At 34.9% G+C, this 22,460-nt stretch overlaps 1 protein-coding gene across 1 annotated transcript in view; it reads right to left on the reverse strand.

Moving 5' to 3' along the window:
- The window catches only part of LOC129745480 (5-hydroxytryptamine receptor 1-like), a 244,886-nt gene that overhangs the window by 211,532 nt on the left and 10,894 nt on the right, over window positions 1-22,460 (reverse strand). Inside the window, exon 2 of the mRNA XM_055738590.1 lies at window positions 13,143-14,088. The gene's annotated coding sequence lies outside the window, so the exon portion shown is untranslated. The remainder of the gene's footprint in view (window positions 1-13,142; window positions 14,089-22,460) is intronic.

Here is a 22,460-nt window from a genome sequence, read left to right on the forward strand (position 1 = left end):
TGTCATTTTTGTCATTTTTGTCATTTTTTTCATTTTTGTCATTTTTGTCATTTTTGTCATTTTTGTCATTTTTGTCATTTTTGTCACTTTGTCATTTTTGTCATTTTTGTCATTTTTGTCATTTTTGTAATTTTTGTCATTTTTGTCATTTTTGTCATTTTTGTCATTTTTGTCATTTTTGTCATTTTTGTCATTTTTGTCATTTTTGTCATTTTTGTCATTTTTATCATTTTTGTCATTTTTGTCATTTTTGTCATTTTTGTCATTTTTGTCATTTTTGTCATTTTTGTCATTTTTGTCATTTTTGTCATTTTTGTCATTTTTGTCATTTTTGTCATTTTTGTCATTTTTGTCATTTTTGTCATTTTTGTCATTTTTGTCATTTTTGTCATTTTTGTCATTTTTGTCATTTTTGTCATTTTTGTCATTTTTGTCATTTTTGTCATTTTTGTCATTTTTGTCATTTTTGTCATTTTTGTCATTTTTGTCATTTTTGTCATTTTTGTCATTTTTGTCATTTTTGTCATTTTTGTCATTTTTGTCATTTTTGTCATTTTTGTCATTTTTGTCATTTTTGTCATTTTTGCCATTTTTGTCATTTTTGTCATTTTTGTCATTTTTGTCATTTTTGTCATTTTTGTCATTTTTGTCATTTTTGTCATTTTTGTCATTTTTGTCATTTTTGTCATTTTTGTCATTTTTTTCATTTTTGTCATTTTTGTCATTTTTGTCATTTTTGTCATTTTTGTCATTTTTGTCATTTTTGTCATTTTTGTCATTTTTGTCATTTTTGTCATTTTTGTCATTTTTGTCGTTTTTGTCATTTTTGTCATTTTTGTCATTTTTGTCATTTTTGTCATTTTTGTCATTTTTGTCATTTTTGTCATTTTTGTCATTTTTGTCATTTTTGTCATTTTTGTCATTTTTGTGATTTTTGTCATTTTTGTCATTTTTGTCATTTTTGTCATTTTTGTCATTTTTGTCATTTTTGTCATTTTTGTCATTTAAGTCATTTTTGTCATTTTTGTCATTTTTGTCATTTTTGTCATTTTTGTCATTTTTGTCATTTTTGTCATTTTTGTCATTTTTGTCATTTTTGTCATTTTTGTCATTTTTGTCATTTTTGTCATTTTTGTCATTTTTGTCATTTTTGTCATTTTTGTCATTTTTGTCATTTTTGTCATTTTTGTCATTTTTGTCATTTTTGTCATTTTTGTCATTTTTGTCATTTTTGTCATTTTTGTCATTTTTGTCATTTTTGTCATTTTTGTCATTTTTGTCATTTTTGTCATTTTTGTCATTTTTGTCATTTTTGTCATTTTTGTCATTTTTGTCATTTTTGTCATTTTTGTCATTTTTGTCATTTTTGTCATTTTTGTCATTTTTGTCATTTTTGTCATTTTTGTCATTTTTGTCATTTTTGTCATTTTTGTCGTTTTTGTCATTTTTGTCATTTTTGTTATTTTTGTCATTTTTGTCGTTTTTGTCATTTTTGTCATTTTTGTCATTCAGTTTCAATTTTGTCATATTTGTCATTTTTGTCCTACGTTTTCAAATTAGCTTCAGTTACATGATAATTGTTTAAAGCCATTCAAATTTCCTGTTTTATTTGCCTAACCTTTTTTCAGTTTAGTGCTTATTCCATCCTCGTTTAAAAATCAAATTGAATGTGTTTAGTTCACTCGTTTTAAAAGCATATTCTATAAGATATTTTTCTAGGTGCTCTTTCCAGATTAGCTGATGACTGAATTCTTCTTTAGTCCAGTGAACTAACTCAACAAAAAACCCCAGCCTCACGAGATGGAATTGAAAACCACAACCCGTCCTATCTTCCATCATTGAAAGTGTCAATGCTGTAAATTACGAAAAAAACACGGCTCATTCTTCAAATCAGCGCGATCTAATTTATCAAAATAGAAACAATGATGACACCACTTTTTTATGTGAGCCATTACACGGGAATGACAGCATGGAAATTGATAAAACACCATGTTCGTACATCTTGTACGGCAACTGTGCGGCCCCGAAAGGCCCACAAAACTTATCTTGAGTTGTTTATCTTATCGTAAGAGTGGCGATTCTTACCTCGGAAAAAAGTTAACGTCGATGATAAACCTCTTGCGTGCTAGGTAAATTTGGGACTCGATTGTAATTTACTTTTCTGGTACAATGTGTGTGTTGAGGGCAGATTTGAATAAGGTGGTTGATTTATTTTTATTTCTGTTTTCATTAGAATGATTTGTGGGAAACTTTCTGGTAGCTTTTAGGTAAATGTTCAATTTTTGATAAACTGTGGCAAGTGCTACCCAAATTTAATTGAATTGTGCTCACATGCATTCGTAATCAGACCACCCATTGAGTCAGCATGGACGATGCTCCCCAGTATAGATCGAGTGCACCAGCAAATAATTCATTTGCATGCCAGCTGCATCCAAAATATGGGTTTCGTTCGGGTGCTCCCAAAAGGACTTTATCCGACTGCACCAGGCACTGACGAAAACTTTGCGGTAAGTTCATTATGCCAAAAATTCACATCATAGCTGAGAGCCACAAAACATCATCATCATCATCATCATCATCCTCACCACGAATAACATCAAAATCACCACTGACTGACTGCCTGAGTCGGGATAAGTTGGGCGCCAAATTTGCCATGGGAAACGACGCACAATTTAGATAGTTGAACCTATTAGCGTATAAAGTCGTTGCAGTCTACGAGCCGGCCTAGTCGCGCAATCCAATTAGCACCCGGACTATGTCAATGAAAAGAGTCAGCCCGAGATTGTAGGCCGCAGTCATCCTCCAAAAAAGAGCGCTCTGCAATATTTTTGGTGCAGTGCGATGATGATGGCTCCATTCATGGCTGGATGCTCGCTGCAGGAACAAATTTGAGGCGTATTTCCAGCAATCCCGAGATTTCAAATTGGCTGTGAATCCAAACCACATGAGGAATCTCCCACTTTCGGGAAAATTGGCTATGGTTTGGGGCTCGGATGATTGACGGTTCAAATGAATGAATTTGTTAAAATGTACCCCCAGGACAGCGAACGAACCTCCATAATGTCGCACTAATGAGGAGGAATTGAATTGCATTGGTGGTGGCATTCATAATGAATTCTGACAGATGTACAGGCCTGGAGCTCGTGCCGAAAAATACAATCCCATGCTTGCTGAATTCCAGAAACTTTTAATTGTAAATAAAAATATTTTTTTCTAGAAATTATTGCTCAATTAAAATGATAGAAATTATCAAAACGACCAACATATCACGACAAACTAAAAAATCATACGAACATCAACCACGCTTTTCAACCAAATTGGTTTGGTAACACAAACGAATTGTTGAGCAATAGATTTGAAATTATTTGTTCTCTTTATTTGAACTTTAACATTTCCTTGGAGACCTGGAGCATGCGATTGATGTCCTAAGGAAAATGTACAGTGAATAACATAAACAATGTTCGAGTACTACATCGAAATCGCCTACTGGACTGAAAAGTGGAAAACAAACCTGCGAATGACAGAAATCTCGCTAGTAAAAAAGCGTCGCTAGTCCTACTATCGCTATTCGGTTTGGTGCTTTACACATTATATTTGGTTATTCGATTCATAATTTTGAAGCAACATAATTTCATTGAAGGAGGTGATGGGAGTAGGCGATGACTTTTTCCAAAGGCACGCGTTTTTCTTTCCGTCCGCGAAAATTTTACAAAAATTTAAATTTCAGTACGTAAAACAGTCGGGAGTTAACTAGAAATGGCTTAAAGTGAAAGCTGGAAGGAAGTGCAGAAGTGTCCACCGGAAGTTCCGAAAAATTAGAGGGAAACATGTGTTATTTCATACAAAGAATCGTGACCTATTTCCAACAGATTTCGTCATACTGCATGCAACCATCAACTGTTCGGTGCATCTATTCCATCCGAAATCATACTTGAAGTGCGGTGCAAAATCAGATCAGATGCGATCATAAACATTCCATCTTCCATCTTGCTTCCGACTCTGATCCAATCTGAATGAAAGTTTAAAAATAAGTCACTTTTTGGTGAGGTCTGGCAAAATGGTACTGTGCTATTTTTGATCTTTTTTTTTGTTCCGAATCCATTGCGGCACATTTTATCCACCAAGATGAATACGTAGTGAATATTTATTTTGGTTTTGGAAAGTACAGACAATTTTGGGACGAATATGTGCAAATAGGTATTTCTCTCATCGTCTTGTAACCTTTTCAATGGAAAATAGAACACTGAATGTCATCGTCTGGTATCTACATTTATGAAAGCTGTCCAATAGGGTGGGTCTTATTTTCGTCTTTTTTGAAACTAACAATACTAGCAAAATTGTAGCTCATTTGGATAATTCTAAGCCGACCCCCAAAGACATTCAAATTTATATGGAACTTTCTATTGAAAAAGTAAAAATAAAAAAAAAATATATAAAAATAAAGGTAAAAGCAAAATTGAAATCCTGGGAACCATTTAACCACTTTTTTCAATTTTTTGTCATCTTCGATATATTTTCAAATGTTTCAGCATTGGTAATCCTATTTTGAAAAATTCGGTAATGGACAGCAACACGAACACTTTAGCGGTCACCTGGCAGATTTTCAACCAGAAACTTTTCGTTGACAAGTCTCGCCTCAATTTCCCGGAGATAAACAAGGATAAAAAATTTAAAAAAATTATGTCTAGTACTTGAAGAGGCTAACGATCAGGAGAAACTGCAGATTACTCATTCTTTTATAACGATTGACAGGATGAATGGCTCAAAATACAAAGAAGACAGCCTCAAAATGCGACCGTTTTCTCTGCAAAGCTCTTCGAATCCCACAATTTTTATACTGTGTTTAAGTAGGATCCGAGTCTTCCGAGTCACGAATAGCGATGGCCAACAGAATCTGCAGCTCGAAGCGCCAACAGTAAGTCGCATAAATGGCGTCAACTCGGAAGCGCCTTCGCTGGCTGAAATAGAAGCGGCAATCAAAAACATGAAATCCAACAAAGCACCTGGGATCGATTGCATCCCTGCTGAAATGCTGAAAGCCGACCCTGCCCTATCAGCACAAATGTTGCACCGTCTTTTCGCTGACATCTGGGATACTGCAACATTCCCGGCCGACTGGATACAGGGTATCCTCGTAAAGGTCCCGAAGAAAGGAGACCTGACAGAGTGCGGTAACTGGCGAGGCATAACGTTGATCTGTACAACCCTCAAAGTACTCTGCAAAGTGATTCTGAACAGGATCCAGGAGAAAATAGACGCTACACTCCGACGGCAACAAGCTGGATTTCGATCTCGACGATCATGTGTGGACCACATCACAACGCTACGAATCATACTGGAACAAATCAACGAATTCCAGGACTCTCTTCTGCTGGTGTTCGTTGATTTCGAAAAAGCATTCGACCGACTTAACCATGAAAACATCTGGGCGGCTCTAAGGCGACGAGGGGTCCCAGAGAAACTAGTCCATCTCATCGAAGCACAGTATGAGGCATTTTCGTGCAAGGTCTTGCACGACGGTGTCTTGTCCGAACCAATCCCGGTAACTGCTGGAGTGAGACAAGGATGTATTCTATCACCGCTACTTTTTCTAATCGTAATGGATGAGATTCTGATTGGATCGATTGACTGTGCACCGAACCGAGGATTGCCGTGGAATCCTTCAACAATGGAGCAATTGAACGACCTTGACCTGGCTGACGATATTGTTTTGCTCGCCCAAACACAACCAGATATGCAGAGCAAACTCGACGACCTCACCGAAAGTCCCAAGGCAGCAGGTCTCAAAGTCAATGTCGGAAAGACCAAGTCGATGGAGATCAACACAGGAAATCCCTCCAGTTTCATGGTAGCTGGGCAACAAGTTGAGAAAGTGGAGTGCTTCCAGTATCTTGGTAGCCAGATTACGCCTGATGGTGGTACCAGAAAAGACATCGAAACACGGATCAGAAAGGCCCGATTTGCGTTTGCGAGTCTCCGAAACATCTGGCGGTCACGCCAGATCTCTCTACGAACAAAAATCCGAATCTTCAACTCAAACGTCAAATCCGTATTGCTGTACGGGTGCGAAGCTTGGTGCACATATGCGGTAACGACGCGAAAACTGCAAGTATTTGTAAACCGCTGCCTGCGGAATATCATCCGCGCTTGGTGGCCTGGCAACTGGATCTCGAATGAGGAATTACATCGCCGGTGTCATCAAAGGGCGCTAGAAATCGAGATTCGGGAACGTAAGTGGAGATGGATTGGGCACACGCTGCGAAGAGATGAAAACGAGATTTGCAGAGAGGCGCTAGATTGGAATCCAGAAGGTCATCGAAGAAGAGGTAGACCCAGAAACTCGTGGCGGCGAAGCCTAGCTGCTGAAATCCGAACTGTCGACGAGAATCTTGACTGGGACCAGGTGAAGACGCTGGCTCCGGATCGTCAACAGTGGAGGTCTTTTACCACGGCCCTATGCACCGGAGGATCGGCGCGGGATCATTAAGTAAGTAAGTAAGTAAGTAGGATCTGGAATCGTGCTTTTACACAAAAACGATGGTGGAGTGATAAAAAGTAAAATATGTTGTTTTTTGCCGAAGGAGGACAATCGGCTAAATTTGTTATAACTTCGACCAAATTCAAAATTTTGAGCTATTTTGAAGGTCAAGCTTCAGGAAACAGCAAACGTAATCAGAAATAGCTTTGATTTGAAAAAAAAGGTGGCTCATTGTATGCATCATAGATGGCGCATGTGTTGCCCAAAAATTAAAGCCGATAAATTTCTTCATCATTCCAACGCCGAAACAATTCGTCTTCTCAGAGATAAGAGAAGAAAACACAATAAGTAGCGTAAAAGCAAAGCTCAGTCGGATAAAACTGCTTACCGAGCTGCGTCTAATGCCTTCAACACTTTGCATAGAGCCCAGCGTATAACATATTTGAATGAACTTCAAAGAGGTATTCAAGCTGAACCGAAGCGTTTTTGGAAGTAAAAAAAAACAATTGTTTCAACAACAATAGTGCTAGTACTTTCGTTGAGGCTTCTGAATTATTTGCCGAATATTTTCGCAGCATTTACCACGCAAACGATAAGGTTGCAGAATTAGAATTGCAAGTCACGGCAGAGGTGATGCCAGAATTGAGCGTATCGACAACGGATGTTCGTCAGAAATTTCTCAGCTCGATGAATCCAAAGGAAGTGGACCTGATGGTATTCCAAATTTATTTCTTAAAAAGTGCGTGAGCGCTATTGAAAAGCCTCTACAATTGCTCTTCTCAGCTTCCATTCGTGATGGTTTGTTTAGCAAACTATGGAAGATCTCACACATTTTGCCGATTCACAAGAATGGTTCAAAATTGCCCGCTGAAAACTATCGAGGGGTAGCAATTCTTTCTGCTATACCAAAAATGTTCGAGAGCATTATTTACGACCAGATGTACCCATGGCTAGAAAGAAAGATGTCAGATGTTCAGCATGGATTTTTAAAAAAGCGATCTACTGTGACGAATTTAGCAGAATTTGTTTCCCGAACTTCTCAATGGATGACGAAGGGTTCGCAAGTTGATGTCATATATACAGACATGTCTAAAGCTTTTGACGTTATAAATATTAAAGCTCTTCTGTAAGTGCTGCGCAAAAATGGAATCACCGGTGTTAGTCTACAATGGATACGTTCGTACCTGTTAGAAAGAGTTCAGTTTGTAAAACTTGGGAACGCGAGATCCAGCGTATTCCTGGTCAACAGCGGCGTACCTCAAGAGAGTCACTTGTGACCCCTACTTTTTAAACCTGTAATGAACGAGTTCCCCGAAGTGCTGCGTGACGTGTTTGTGCTGATCTACGCGGATGATTTGAAAATGTTCCTTCCTGTTTGGTATCCCAAAGATTGTATGGTTCTACAGAATGCGCTTAACGATTTTTCTGAGTGTTGCAGCCATTTTGGTTTGAAAATCAACGCCTCAAAATGCAGCGTGATCACCTTTTCAAGGAAAATGAGCAACATAGTGCACGATTATTGTCTTGAAAACAACTGTTCCGTAACAAGAGAATTCTCAGTGAAAGATCTAGGCGTAGAGTTGGATGCAAAACTTAATTTTTCGAAACATATCGAACAAGTCGTTGCCAAAGCCAATTCCATGTACGGTATGGTTAGCAGGATTTGTCACGAGTTGGACAATCCTTATACTATCGTCTTGATTTATGTTGGACTTATCCGAACCACTATCGAATATGCAAGTATTGTGTGGCAGCCATACTACAATATTCATAAGAATAGAATCGAAAGAGTTCAAAAACGATTTCTAAGGTACGCCTTGAGAAACCTTGACTGGCAAGAAGATATGCCAGAATATCGAGCCTTGTGTATGCTGGTTGGCTTGGAATCACTAGAAAATCGCAGAAAATCAATCGACATGTTGTTTTTGAAGGATTTGACCTGTGGAAAATATTTTTCACCGTATTTGATGTCACAGATTTCTCCTAACGAAGGACGTAGCAGTCTACGCAGCTTACGACCGTTCCAGCTTCCTAACCGAATTCAAAACTACGCTTACAATGAACCAATATACAGAATGATGGCGCTCTACAATGCACATGCTAACGTTATAAAACTGAATATGTCCAGAGAACAAATCAAAAATAGACTTAAGTTAGTTTTTTCATAAATATATTGTAAACACCATTAATGATAAAAGGCTGAAGCCTAGGATCTATCAATAGATAAATAAATAAATAAATAAATAAATCAGACGCTATCTCAAAAACAACTTGACAGAACACCACAAAAATTGAACTTCTGGTGACATTTTTAAATTTTGATGATTGCAACTATATTAAGTAAAATTATGCTGTTTGTAAGGTTTTTTTTGGGAAAATAATTTTAATTGACATTTTTTAAATACTAGGTTAAAAATAATAATTAAAAACTAAAATTCTCATCAAATCCCTTTTTTTGTTGTCGTGGGAAATGTTTATTTTTTTATAAAAATAATTTTAAATGTCTAGGCTGAGATGTACTTAAATAAAAATTCGAACCCAATTTTGAAAATTGCAATTGATAGGATAAGACAAGAATTTACAACTAGATTTGGGACACAGATGAAGATTTTGATTAGGAAAAACCAAATACATATCTACAAATTTTTGAGAAGAATCAGTTAAAGCGTAGGTAATAAAAATATGTTCTTTATACAACTCAAAAGTGCATCCTTTTCATCATCCCTTCACCCAAACCTCCAACCAAAAGTTGTTTTGCTTGGATGTAGAGATATCCTCAGTCCTAGAGCACAAAATTATTCTTTCATCCCTTCCTTTCTTTCCAAACCTATCATTTGACTGCTAGGACGTCGCCGGCGCCGTTGTTGATGTTTAACGAGAGAGCATCAGTTGTGAATGTGCGACCATCCTCAGGCAAGGTTGCCGAAATCACAGAAAAATCTATAGTTTCACAGAATTTTGAATAAATTTTCATCACAGATTTTGTGACACAGAGCACAAAATTTTGGAAATATTCACAGATTTCACAAATTTTTATTATTTTTTTTAATTTTTTTTTAAGTCGCGAATGCCATAAAAATGGTAAAACGACTATAATCGAAACAAAAAAAACAAATTTTTTATTTAGAACGTATTTAGAAAACAACTACATTAGTTTTAACTTAAATTTTGGATTTTAAACATTGTTTTGGAAAAACATGATCAAATTGGTAATTTTTATTGATTTTTGGTATGCAAATGTACAAAAGACTCAACTTTTCATGATTTTTCAAAGAAATTAAAGTTGTTTCCGCTACAGAAAACCATCACAGAATTTTTGGGTAAAATCACAGAAAGTCAATTTTTTTTAGCAAAACCACAGATTTTTTTTCGACAACTTTAATTCCTGGTTACATTTTATTAAGCCACGCCTGCGATCGTGAAATTTGAAGTTTAAAAAATGAAAAAAAGCAAGCTTCCAGAAAGTTGTTTTTTTAACTTTTGTGATAGAGCATTTCAGATTCAACTATAAACGGTGGATGTGAGTCAATCAAGCTAAACTAAGCTAAGCAAAAAGAAACACAGGGAAAAAAGTGCGCAGATTGTGATAAAAATTAAATAAAATACTCATCAGAACAAAACCTACCAACTCAACAATTTAACAATCTACCATTTAAACTTTTTTTTAAAAAAAAGGTTCCTTTCCCTCTTGTCTTGTTTAAATTATAAAAATGTGGGAAACAGTAAATAAGTTTTAATTAACTATTACATTAGTTATGTCAGAACTAATTAATAATCAAGATTTAAAGTGCAGGAGCGAGTTTGTCCAAGTTGAAAAAAAAAATAAAACGAAGAAGTTCTCGATATTTTCGTTCAATTTTTGGTTTCACATATGAAAAATACATCCCCAAACAAAATGTTTGGAAAAATATAAACGAAAAATACTTTTACTATTTTCGTCTTGTGGAGAATTGTTTTCAATCTCAAAATTTTTACAATATTTAAGTTTAATAATTTTAACACTGTTGCCAGTAAATAATGATTTTTCAAATGAAAATTTCTACACTTTCCTAAGAAATTTTTCAATTTGAAAGCTTATGAGTGCCGCCTTACAGTTTGTTAACTTTATTAGTGGAACAATATTAGGGTAAGGTTGCCAGAATTTTTTTCAGAACGTATCCAAGTCAGACAAATCCGTGCATTTTTTTCATGAATTCCTGGAAAAACCCGGGCATTTGATTTCAAAATTGACGACCATAAATCCTGGCAGTATCCGGGCAAATTTTGTCGAAACCCAATAAACTACTCATCAAAAATCAAGAAAAAATTGAAACAAAAATTTTTCGTCAAAACTTATCGACAGATTTTAAATCGTATTTTAGACTTCCAAAAAACCCTTATTGATTATTTTTATAGAACTAACGGAAAAATTTTTGTTTTGGAGGCATAAACAAAAAACTTAACATCAAATTTTGTTTTTTTTTTACTATTCAAATACTACGGGCAAAATTGGGGTTTTTTTTTCATTGAAATCCGGGCAACCTGGCCAGGTTAGACTGTTCCCAAATTTTGTTTAAAATATCCGGGCTAGACCGGATAAAACTGGGCAATCTGGCAACCTTCTATAAGGGGGTGGGGGCAGTGAATTTTCGGCATCTCAAAACCTCCATATATGTAGTAAAGGACCAAAAAATCGAAAAAAAAAGGTTTTTTTTGCCGAAAAATTATTGATTTTAAAATTTTGCAAGATTCAAAAAATTTAAGGTTTTTCACACGACCCCTAACCAGAAAAAATCGAAAAAAATTGTTTTTTTTGCGAAAAATTTTCGACTTTAAAATTTTGCAAGATTAAAAAAAATCAAGGTTTTTCACACGACCCCCGACCAGAAAAATCGAAAATAATGATTTTTTGCCGAAAAATTTTCGAGTTTAAAATTTTACAAGATTAAAGAAATTCAAGGTTTTTCACGCGACCCCCGACCAGAAAAAAATCGAAAAAAACGTTTTTTTGCCGAAAAAATTTTTAGTTTAAAATTTCGCAAGATTAAAAAAATTCAAGAGTTTTCACGCGACCCCCGACCAGAAAAAATCGAAAAAACTGATTTTTGCCGAAAATTTTTCGACTTTACCAAAATTGTATAATGTCTAGGAATCTAGGGGCTCAGCCTCCAAATGATAGATTAGGGTGTGGAGTACAAACTTTTGTACGGAGTCAAAAAATCGTGTTTAAAGGTTCTGCAAAAGCGATCTTTGGAAAATTTACAATTTTCAAATATTTAATTTAAAAAAATCCTGGGTCCTAAAAATTTCATAAAAAATAAATATTTTGTATTTTTTCAAATTTAAAATGAAAAATGAACCAAATTTCTACGAAATTTTAAATCAGCATGCTATTTTCTACAGAAATTTTACTTTGTCCAATTTTTTTTTATTTACCTGACCAAAATGTGTTCCTTGCGTGAATTTTTATAATAAAAATGCCTTCAAAAGATACGAATTGTTGTGCACTTAGAGTTTGCTGAACAATGTATGTTTGTATCATCGTTTGAAGAGCTATTCACGATTCAATTTTCATTAATAATCAAAATTTAAGACATTTTCAATTTTATTCATCAAATTCAACTTGATGAATACCTACTTGAAATTGAAAACGATGCAAGAAAAAGATTTAGATGATTAAAGGGAATCATCAGAAGGCCAAGTGTGAAAGGGATTCGGCGACTTGCATTAAAAACTGATTTTTCATCAAATATTTTTTAACGATTGCTAAATAATTTATGTTAGTTTTGACAAAATTTCATTCAAGACTAACATTGGTGTTACAAACAAATACGTGAGGCTAATGTTTCAAGATTGCCCGGATATTTAATACAAAATTTAGAAACTTTCCCGCCTGGCCCGGTTGCGCGGATTTCATTGAAAAATCCTCGGATTTTGCCCGGATTTTTTCACTTTATTTGGCAAATCAAACAAAAAAAAAATTAAATTGTGTTTTAAATTTTTTTATTTAGCCACCGAAACAAACAAAATTCAGCAGATTAAGCAAATATAATCATGAAAGGATATTTCGCAGCTTAAAATGAGATTTAAAAACCGTTTATGAATTTTGATGAAATTTTTTTTTATTGATCTTGATATTTGTTGAGTAATTTTTGGGTTTTGACAAAATTTGTCCGGATATTGCTGAATTTTTTGAAGTCAATCAAGAAATAAAATGCCCAACAAAATTTTTTTAGATAAAAGCTTGCTGATTTTAAATTTTGATAGAAATTTGGTTCATTTTTAATTTTTTACGTGTCGTCTTTCATCCAAATAAAATGAAAAAAATATATTTTGGACCCAGACTTTTTTTTTAAATCGAGTGTTTGAAAAGTAGACCTTTTTCAATGATCCCGTTTGCGGAACCTCTAAACATGACTTATTTTTAGTTGGCTCCATACAAAAGTTGATTTTCCGCACCCTAATTTTTCATTTTAAGGTTAAACACCCAGATTTCCAAATACTATGCAATTTTGGGACACCCTACTGTACAGTTACTGCTAAAATTTTGATTGATCCAATTTCGATTGAATTTAGAAAATTATCCTAAGAAACTGACTCAATCTTAGAGTGCTTTAGGACCTTAAACCAATTTTAATACATCTCACTAGAAAACAAAGTTTTGAAGACTTTCCACCAGACTTACCTTGGTATATTTCTGAGTCCAGAAGTAGATCAACATCTATCAGCAAATGTGTATCTCAAAAGTTGGCTGCAATCTTTTCCCGGACTGTTGCCCTTTTTCCCGTAATCACTTCACCCGGCAAGGCCTCTCAACAGGTCCTAAGTGTCGTAATCGAATTTTATATTTGTATCTCGACGTTTTTCTGTTGATATTGGCTGTTACTTCTTCTTCCTTTCTTCGGACAGACTCCCCCGACACCTAACCTAGCTGATGTTAATGTGTTTTCCGCGTGCCTTCGGTTAACTTTTCCCGCCCCCTTTTTTTTGGCTTTGGCCCTCCCTCAGCTCAATACACAAACACAAACACACACAATTCGCGTATCTACACGTTCTGGGCCACTGCAAAAGAGTCGGAACCCCGGTGTTACATCTCCGGTGGCACCACCAGTTGAATATTTATTTATCCCGCGGTTTGCCGCCACCCGTTTGGACGAAAAAAAAGGAAAAACGATCGAAAAAGAGCCCCCGACCAAACACCGGCACTTTTTTTTCTTGGGCGCTTGATTTCTGCTACTGCTGCTATTTTTCTTTTTCTCTGCACACACTTCACTTCGACTTTGCTTTGCTTTACAATCACTCGATGGTTTTTTTTGCACAGTAGTCGCCAAACTTCCCTTCTTCTCTTCACTCGCCTAGCAGCTGATTTCCCCGGCTTCACAATTTCCACATTTTACTCAAAAACACACACACACTTTACTTTGAAGGGCGATCTCCAATCGTTTTTCCTGTCAGGGGACACGCTGTTTTCCAACCTTCCGGTTGATGCTTTTTCCCGCTCTCGTCGTTCGGAATTTCCTTTTACACCCGCGGACCTGTGACTTCTAGCCGATGACCATCGTTTCTATTGAAGTTCTTCTGCAGGACTAGTGGCTAATGGCTCTGGGTACTTAGGATGGTTGTTGGCGATTCTGAAAGAAGAGGGAAGCAACGGAGAAAGTGATAACTTTTAGACTTTTCAATTCCGATTTGCACCTTTCGGTGACAGTTTGGATGGGTTTCGTGAAATATTTGAATTATGTGAGAGGTGTCTGGAAATTTTCCGGAACATTTCGAGAAGGAAGAAAGTGTCAACTGGTTTGCGACCTTGATTTTGTTTCGGTCGACTTTCCCTGGGAATATTTTTTCTTCTTTTCTTCAAAGCCTAGAATAAAGAATCTAGAATCTAGAATCTAGAATCTAGAATCTAGAATCTAGGATCTAGAATCGAGAATCTAGAATCTAGAATCTAGAATCTAGAATCTAGAATCTAGAATCTAGAATCTAGAATCTAGAATCTAGAATCTAGAATCTAGAATCTAGAATCTAGAATCTAAAATCTAGAATCTAGAATCTAGAATCTAGAATCTAGAATCTAGAATCTAGAATCTAGAATCTAGAATCTAGAATCTAGAATCTAGAATCTAGAATCTAGAATCTAGAATCTAGAATCTAGAATCTAGAATCTAGAATCTAGAATCTAGAATCTAGAATTTTGAATCTATAATCTAGGATCTAGAATTTAGAATCTTGAATCTTGAATCTTAAATCATTAACCTAAAAGTTTGAATCTAGAATCAAGAATCTTGAATAGAGAATCTAATATCTAGAATCTAGAATCTAGAATTTAGAATCAAAAATATTTTGCTAGAATCTAGAATCTAGAATCTAGAATCTAGAATCTGGAATCTACAATCTAGAATTAAGAATCCTAAATCTAATTCTAGAATCATGAATCTAGAGTTTGGAATCTAAAATCTAGTATCTAGAATCTAGAATTTAGAATCTAGAATCTAGAATCTAGAATCTAGAATCTAGAATTTAGAATCTAGGTTCTAGAATCTAGAATCTAGAATCTAGAATCTACAATCTTGAATCTAGAATCTAGAATCTAGAATCTAGAATCTAGAATCTAGAATCTAGAATCTAGAATCTAGAATCTAGAATCTAGAATCTAGAATCTAGAATCTAGAATTCAGGATCTAGAATCTGGAATCTAGAACCTAGAATCTAGAATCTAGAATCTAGAATCTAAAATCTAGAATCTAGAATCTAGAATCTAGAATCTAGAATCTAGAATCTAGAATCTAGAATCTAGAATCTAGAATTAACAATCAAGAATCTACAGTCGAGAATCTAGAATCTTGAATCCAGAATCTAGAAATTAGGATCCAGACTCTAGAATCTAGAAGCTAGAATCTAGAATCTAGAATGTAGAATCTAGAATGTAGAATCTAGAATGTAGAATCTAGAATCTAGAATCTAGAATCTAGAAGCTAGAATCTAGAAGCTAGAATCTAGAATCTAGAATGTAGAATCTAGAATGTAGAATCTAGAATCTTGAATCTAGAATCTGGAATCTAGAACCTAGAATCTAGAATCTAGAATCCTAAATCTAGAATTTAGAATCTAGAATCTAGAATCTAGAACCTAGAATCTTGAATCTTGAATCTTGAATCTAGAATCTAGAATCTAGAATATAGAATCTGGAATATTGAATCTGGAACCTAGATTTTATATTCTAGATTCAAGATGCTTGATTCCTGTTTCTATATTTTAGATTCTAGATTCAAGTTTTAAGATTTTTGATTCTTGGTTCTAGATTTTTAATTCTTGATTCTGGATTCTAGATGCTTTGCTCTAGATTATTGATTCTATACTCTAGATTCTTGATTTATGAATCAGTCTAGATTCTGGAATCTAGACTCCAGATACCAGATTTCTTAATAATTATAAAATTTTATTTTCTGAACAGGCTATAGTTGTGCTGTGTAGCAGATCTACGGACGCTGCCTTTCCTATAAGAACTTCCAACGACCTGACCAAGACGACCGCGACGACGATGACGTCGCGTTGCCGCGTCGTCGCTCTGAAACGGTAGCAAATGGCTTGAAGCTCGCCATTGGATTATTATCATCACAACACCATCATCATCATCAGTAGGTACCTAATACGATTTCATTCGTTCGCACTCGATTAGCATAATTACATTTGTCGCTGCCGTTGGCTGCTGCTTGGAATGGTAGAATAGTAAACAAACAAACAAGCAAGCAAGTGCCCACAACACATCCGTTGGATCGAATCGGAAATGGAAAGGATTTGGTTGAAGGTGGTGGTGGTGGTGGTGGTCAGAAATAAAAAAAAATGGGAAATGTTACAAGTTTTGTTTTCTTTTTCGGCTTTTCTCCCGATAGAAATGGGGCTGTTGACCATTAGTTTTGTATCAGGTTGTTTTTCCACCGTTAGGGTTTGCAATCGAGGGTTTGAGGCTGATTCGGATTTAATTTGGAACAGGAAAACAATTTTTGTTTCATCATAGTGAGAAGACATGGAGACCGTGAAAAAATTACATGGCGATCGTGAAAAAAAGAATAGAAACCGTTACAAAACTCACAGCTGAAATCTTTGAATACTTCTTTTCTTCCTTCTTCACCAACATAGCCAAAACATGCCAAAGCATAACTTCTTTTTAAAATCATATAATGCAAAAGTTTAAAATCGTAAAAAAGTTTGAATCTCACCAAATAGGTTATCGTCTACAGGGCACATTCTCACTGATTTGGATCCGTACATCTAAATAAGGCAGGATTCAGGCTGATGTTGTTTTGATATAGGAACAACCCAAGCAACCAAAAGTTCGGATAACATTCCTCTATCAGGTTTAATCAGCTTAATCGAGTATGCTAATACAACTTCTTTTCAGCTCAATTTTTAAGTAGTTAAACGAACTTGAGAGTTGAAAAAAAGTTCGCATAAATCGCCAAACAACTTCTAACCAGCTTCAAAATCCACTTTATAAGCAGCATAAAAAATCGAAAAAATTACTTTTCCGCTCCTTCAATTGCCTTCTCAAGTCTGCTATTTTGATTCATATTAATCAACTATATTTATTACTAACTCACATTACATTTAAAAAACATGTTCTTACCAAGCCTCGAACCCGAGCTCACCGCTTGAAAGTTGAGATCCATACTTGTTGCCCTATATGAACATCATGAGTAGGCAACGATTTTACTCGATGTGATGATTTTCTTTAAAACGACTTTCAGGTTCTTTATTTCTACTTAATTCCCACTTTCAAGCTGTTAAAAAGTTCTTCCGGAACTTAATGTGTACTTCATATAGTTGTTTCCCAAGTAACGATGTGTTTATTTATGCAAACACGTGTTGAAGTTCGAAAAAAGTAGATTTTAGCCTTTAAATCTACTTCATAGTTTCTATAATACGAAGTTGCTTTTGAACGCCCGTTGGGACTAATTACAAACTTTCAAGTTTACAAAATAGTACAACAGAGACTTTTTACGAACTATTGAGCTGTACAAAAAGACTTGCAACCCTTTGATAGCTACTTGATTTTGAAAAAATGAGAAGTACGTAACAAGTAGATTGTTTTTCTTCATACAAACTTTAAAGTTCCCAAAAAGTAGAAACAGAAACCAAAACAGTACTTTAAAGCTTTTTTTGAGTATTGGCTGAACTTGATAAAGAATGAAGTTCCATGGACCTCGAAAAAGCATTTTGAACAGCAAAAAAGTTCCACAGAACTTTTGTACAGCTATATATGAACTTATTAGTTCGTTCCTTAAGTGATATTCGAACTTTTGGTTGCTTGGGAAGCAACTGCCCAAGCAACCAGAATTCCCTTAAAAAGGTTCCATAGAAGCTTAATCAGCTCTCACTTGTGTCTGAAGAGAATGCTAATCAGCCCAAAATTTAAGTTCTTAAAGCTACTTTCAAGTTCGTTTAGGTGGCTGTAGAGAACGCTATTCAGCTTCTAAGAGAATGTCAAGAAACTTCTACGCGCCGAAAAAAAAATCCAATTGACAGATTGCTCTGACAACCACATGTCAGATCTCATTGATTTTAATTATATTGTTTTGATTACAAAAGCTGCTTACACGCCTAGAGAATTGAACCGCTGCTCTCTAGGTTGCAATGAAACTCACCAGCCTCTCGACCAATCCAGCAATAGCTAATTGCCACTGTAATGATTAGTATTTAAACTTAATGTGAAGGTGCTGTAGTGAATTTTCTTTTTACTTATTTCAATCGAGAATTTTCTCCGCGATAATTAAAAACACATCTTTCCGTGACAACAAACGTCTTAAATTTGCCTTTTTATTTCCAAAGCCTCCTATAACTATCAAGAACATTTTAACTCATAGTATACTGCTGTTTATCTCTTTTTCACTCCCTCATCACTCACTAACGGTTTCAATAAGCACCGTTATGATTTATTGCTATCTCTTTTTCACTTATGCTGTAACCATTAATAACGGTACATGTGAGTTGTGAGTTCTCTTAGATCTGTACTTGTTGCTCATTGTTTTCCTGCATCATAATTTAAATGGGCTAACTTTAATTTACTTCTCAATTTCTTTCAAATTTTACATTAATTATTTTTAAATATTTTTTTTTAGACTACATAATTTTTCCATTGCTTTTTTAAGCTATTTACTAGTATTCTCTACAGGTGCCTTATTTCGTTCAAAGGACTTTCAGCAAAGATAGTAGATATAAAGATACCCAGCTCTTGACATTTTTCATATAAATTCCAACAGACATTCTTTCTACAAACATCAGCACCCCCTGCTGACGGAAAAGGTCAACATTTCTCACAAATTGTGTTTAAAGATCCGAGCGTGCAGATCATGATGCACTCTGATATGTTTTCAATCAATTTAAAATTATTCAAAATGCACTCTGAAGTAATTTGATTAAATTTTGCAGAAACAAATGCTACTGACTCAGTAAAATTGAGCTAACCGCATTCAGATTCATCGATTGTGAAAAAACTTAGACTTAAACAGTTAAAATAATAATGAAAACATTAACGTTTACAATGTTTTTAATTTGATAATTTAAATCCACAATGAATAAAAAAAAAGTGTATAAAGAAAATAATAATTTAAGAATATTTATCCATTTATAATTTAAGAACTTAGTAAAATGTAGAATTTCAAGCCAGTCTCAGTGTTCAAAACTTCTTAAGATATTATCAATGTGGTAACATTCCTACGGTTAAATCAGAGGAATCGAAATTAAAACATCTTAGGAGGTTTTAAACTCTGAGAGCAGTTCAAAATTCATGTTTCAACTATTTGAAAGTTACTGGCTAGAGAAGATTTTTCATTTTCACCTGAGGTGTACCGCTACCTTAATTTACTCTGTTAAATTTGTACATAGAACTAAATTTAGCTAAAAGGCCTGCGAGGAAATCAGTTAGAAAAAACCCAATACTCAAACAGCTGGATCAACTTATAAAACTGTAGCTTTTTACTTTACCTGAAGTGTCGTGTTAAATTTTGAAGAATATTATTTTATTATTAGTTTTGCCAATTTTGAGTCTTCGTCAAAGTGAAACCATCAGGCTGATATTTTTTTTTTAAATTTGGATATTGTGCAATCTTTTGCTGTCACAAAAAGCGGTTAGCGAGTAGAAAAATTTAAAAAAAAAAACTGATTTAAATAGGTACTGATTTGAAATATGGCACAAATGTCACAATCCACAGATCTAAAGTGTGCAGTCCCATTTTGTGCGCTGCGCATAAAATAATCCACACCCTCATTTCTGACACTAAAGATTTTTGAGAGCAAAAATTAGTTATAGTTAATGGGACTTTTGATTGCTGTGCTTTAATACTCTCAATTGAGTACATGTGTCCCACAGTGTGATAAAAAATGCTTTACATGAGTTTTTTCTGCTAACAGTGTTCACTTTGTTTTAGTTGCATTTCTGCCGTCATATTTGATGGTGGCGCTTATTTTTTTTGTCTCCCGGTTTTCATAAGAGTTGGGAATCTTTATATGAACTATTTTTGCTTTCAGTACACAATATGAATCATAACGAAAATTCGCATCATCAAAAATTTATTCGAATATGTTATTTAACATTTATAAGAAAAAATCGACAAAATCTTGAATTCCATTTGTAAATATCAGTACAGATATAAACAAAACAAATACCATGACAAGAAATTGACAGATTTTTTTGACATGTCGCTTAGAATTCCCATATAGGTTCTTTAAAACACCTTCAAGTACCTTAATGGTGCGCTTTAGAATGTTACGAGAACGTTATCGACCTTCTTGAAAAACATTTTTGACATGTCGCTTAGAATTCTCATATAGGTTCTTTAAAACACCTTCAAGTATCTTAATGGTGCGCTTTAGAATGTTACGCGAACGTTATCGACCTTCTTGAAAAACATTTTTGACATGTCGCTTAGAATTCCCATATAGGTTCTTTAAAACACCTTCAAGTATCTTAATGGTGCGTTTTGGAATGTTACGCGAACGTTATCGACCTTCTTTAAAGAAGTTCCATTAAAAGCGCTTAGAAGTTCCGTTATCGATAGTTTAACCTTTCAAAGGGCGATGGAAGTTCCTGAGTAACTTCTACGCGACAAAAGTCACCTGAAGTTCCCGTAATACATTTTTTCAGCCAAATGTGAACTTCGGAGTTCGGAGTTAAGTAAAAACGCGACTTTTGATTGCTTGGGTGCAACCGAAGTTTCTGAAGCTGATTTGTTTCTTCCCAAATCCTGTTGTTTTTTTCTGCTACAGCACACTTTACAATTTTGTACACCTTTGCGGTTATTTTCAACTGGATTCAAAACTTGTTCTTTCTCATTTAAACTTTTTCTTACTCAGTTAGAAAAACTTCTTCACGGAGCAAAAATTTTTGACGTCCGCGCAAGTCAACGCCTACTACGCATCCTCCTCACAGCAGAAACTTTTGAATACTCTTTTTATTTCATGATGATTTGATGACGACTTTCTAAGTTTTTTTCCCTAAAGGATTCTAATGCTTAGAATTTCAGCCAAATAAACTGTGTGTGAAAAAATGAGGAATTTTCATAAACTTAGTATGTAACAATGAGATGAAAATCACCTTTGACATTTTCTAATTTATGTCCTATCACGGTTGCCATGTAAAATATTGACGGTCGCCATGTAATAAGGTCACGACCAAACTGAAACGCTCTTCGAGTGATTTTTTGTTAACTTACCACAAATAGGAAACCTCCTTTTTTGTGGAAACTTCCGGTTTTAGAAGCCCTATTGTCATAATGATTCTGTATATAGCTGTCGTAGTTTGGTCATCAGCGCATTAGTCGCGTTGTTGTTATTTTCGTCCCAGCTGGTCGTTCCAATGCAAATGATAGCGGCGACGAGTAAATACATTTATTGCTCAATATCCTTGAAACGCTTTGGTGCAGCGCCGCTGTTTATTTGTCAAACTATTCGCCTGGCGTCGGCCGAAAACTTTAGCAGGATGCCTTCAAAACATGACCATAAAACCTGGAAAGTTTATCGTGTACGAAATTTATTTTTACGAGACTGCAATTGCAGAACAGTTAAAATTTAACGAGGTTTTTAAGAAGTGAATCATTTATTTAGGTATAGAGCACAGCTCCAAGTTTCGACCTAATGAAATTTATTCATAAGTTTTTCCATTGAAAATTTAGGGGAAAAACCTTCATTGAAGCTTAAACTATTCGTTGAAATCACACGTGTCCTGAAATCCTTTTCAACTCAACCAGTTTGATTCCGATCAACGAACCAGTTGGGATATGACATTCATTCGGAATCCCCAAAATGTTAACCCAGCTGGAAAACAATCTTTGACTAGCTCGATTGCACCGACATTGTCCATCAGGTTCAATTAGCTAGCTAGCAAAAAGCAGCAAGTGGAGCCAATTTCAGTGTTCCATGCCCTCTAGGACAGTTGCATTTCAGGTGAAGCAATTCCCATTGCTAGGATGTTCTGTTTTTTTCTCTCGCTATGATTGTGTTTCTCTCACTTTGGGGATGCGAAAAGGTCAATCCCGTTGACAGTTCTGGATTGTATTACTTTTTGCGGGAAAAAAAAATCTGGTCAGAAATGGAAAATTCGGTCGAAATAACTGTTGAGAGATTTCAATCCTCTTCGGTGTGAATAAAATATTTTTTAGTTTAAAACGAAAATCATACATTCCGAAAAAATATTCCGGAAAAAATTAATCGAAGAGCAATCGTGACAAGAATATTTAGAGACAATTTTTGAGTGGATCAATAAATTTGGGTTTTACCACAGGTGAAAAATCACTGTCCAGGTGCCAAAAACGCAACGTTTGCTGCCTTCAAAGTTAACTCTGTGAAAAATGATGTATCACTACGATAAAAACGAAATGATTGCTTTTGAAAACAAGAAACGTTGATACATACAAATTAAATACAAAACAAATCCAATCACAAGCCAGAAGCCATTATGTTTGTGGAGACCATTAGTATCATTTCCAAAAAAAACACACTTAATAGA

Source organism: Uranotaenia lowii, chromosome 1 (genome assembly GCF_029784155.1).
Source record: "Uranotaenia lowii strain MFRU-FL chromosome 1, ASM2978415v1, whole genome shotgun sequence".
Taxonomy (NCBI): domain Eukaryota; kingdom Metazoa; phylum Arthropoda; class Insecta; order Diptera; family Culicidae; genus Uranotaenia; species Uranotaenia lowii.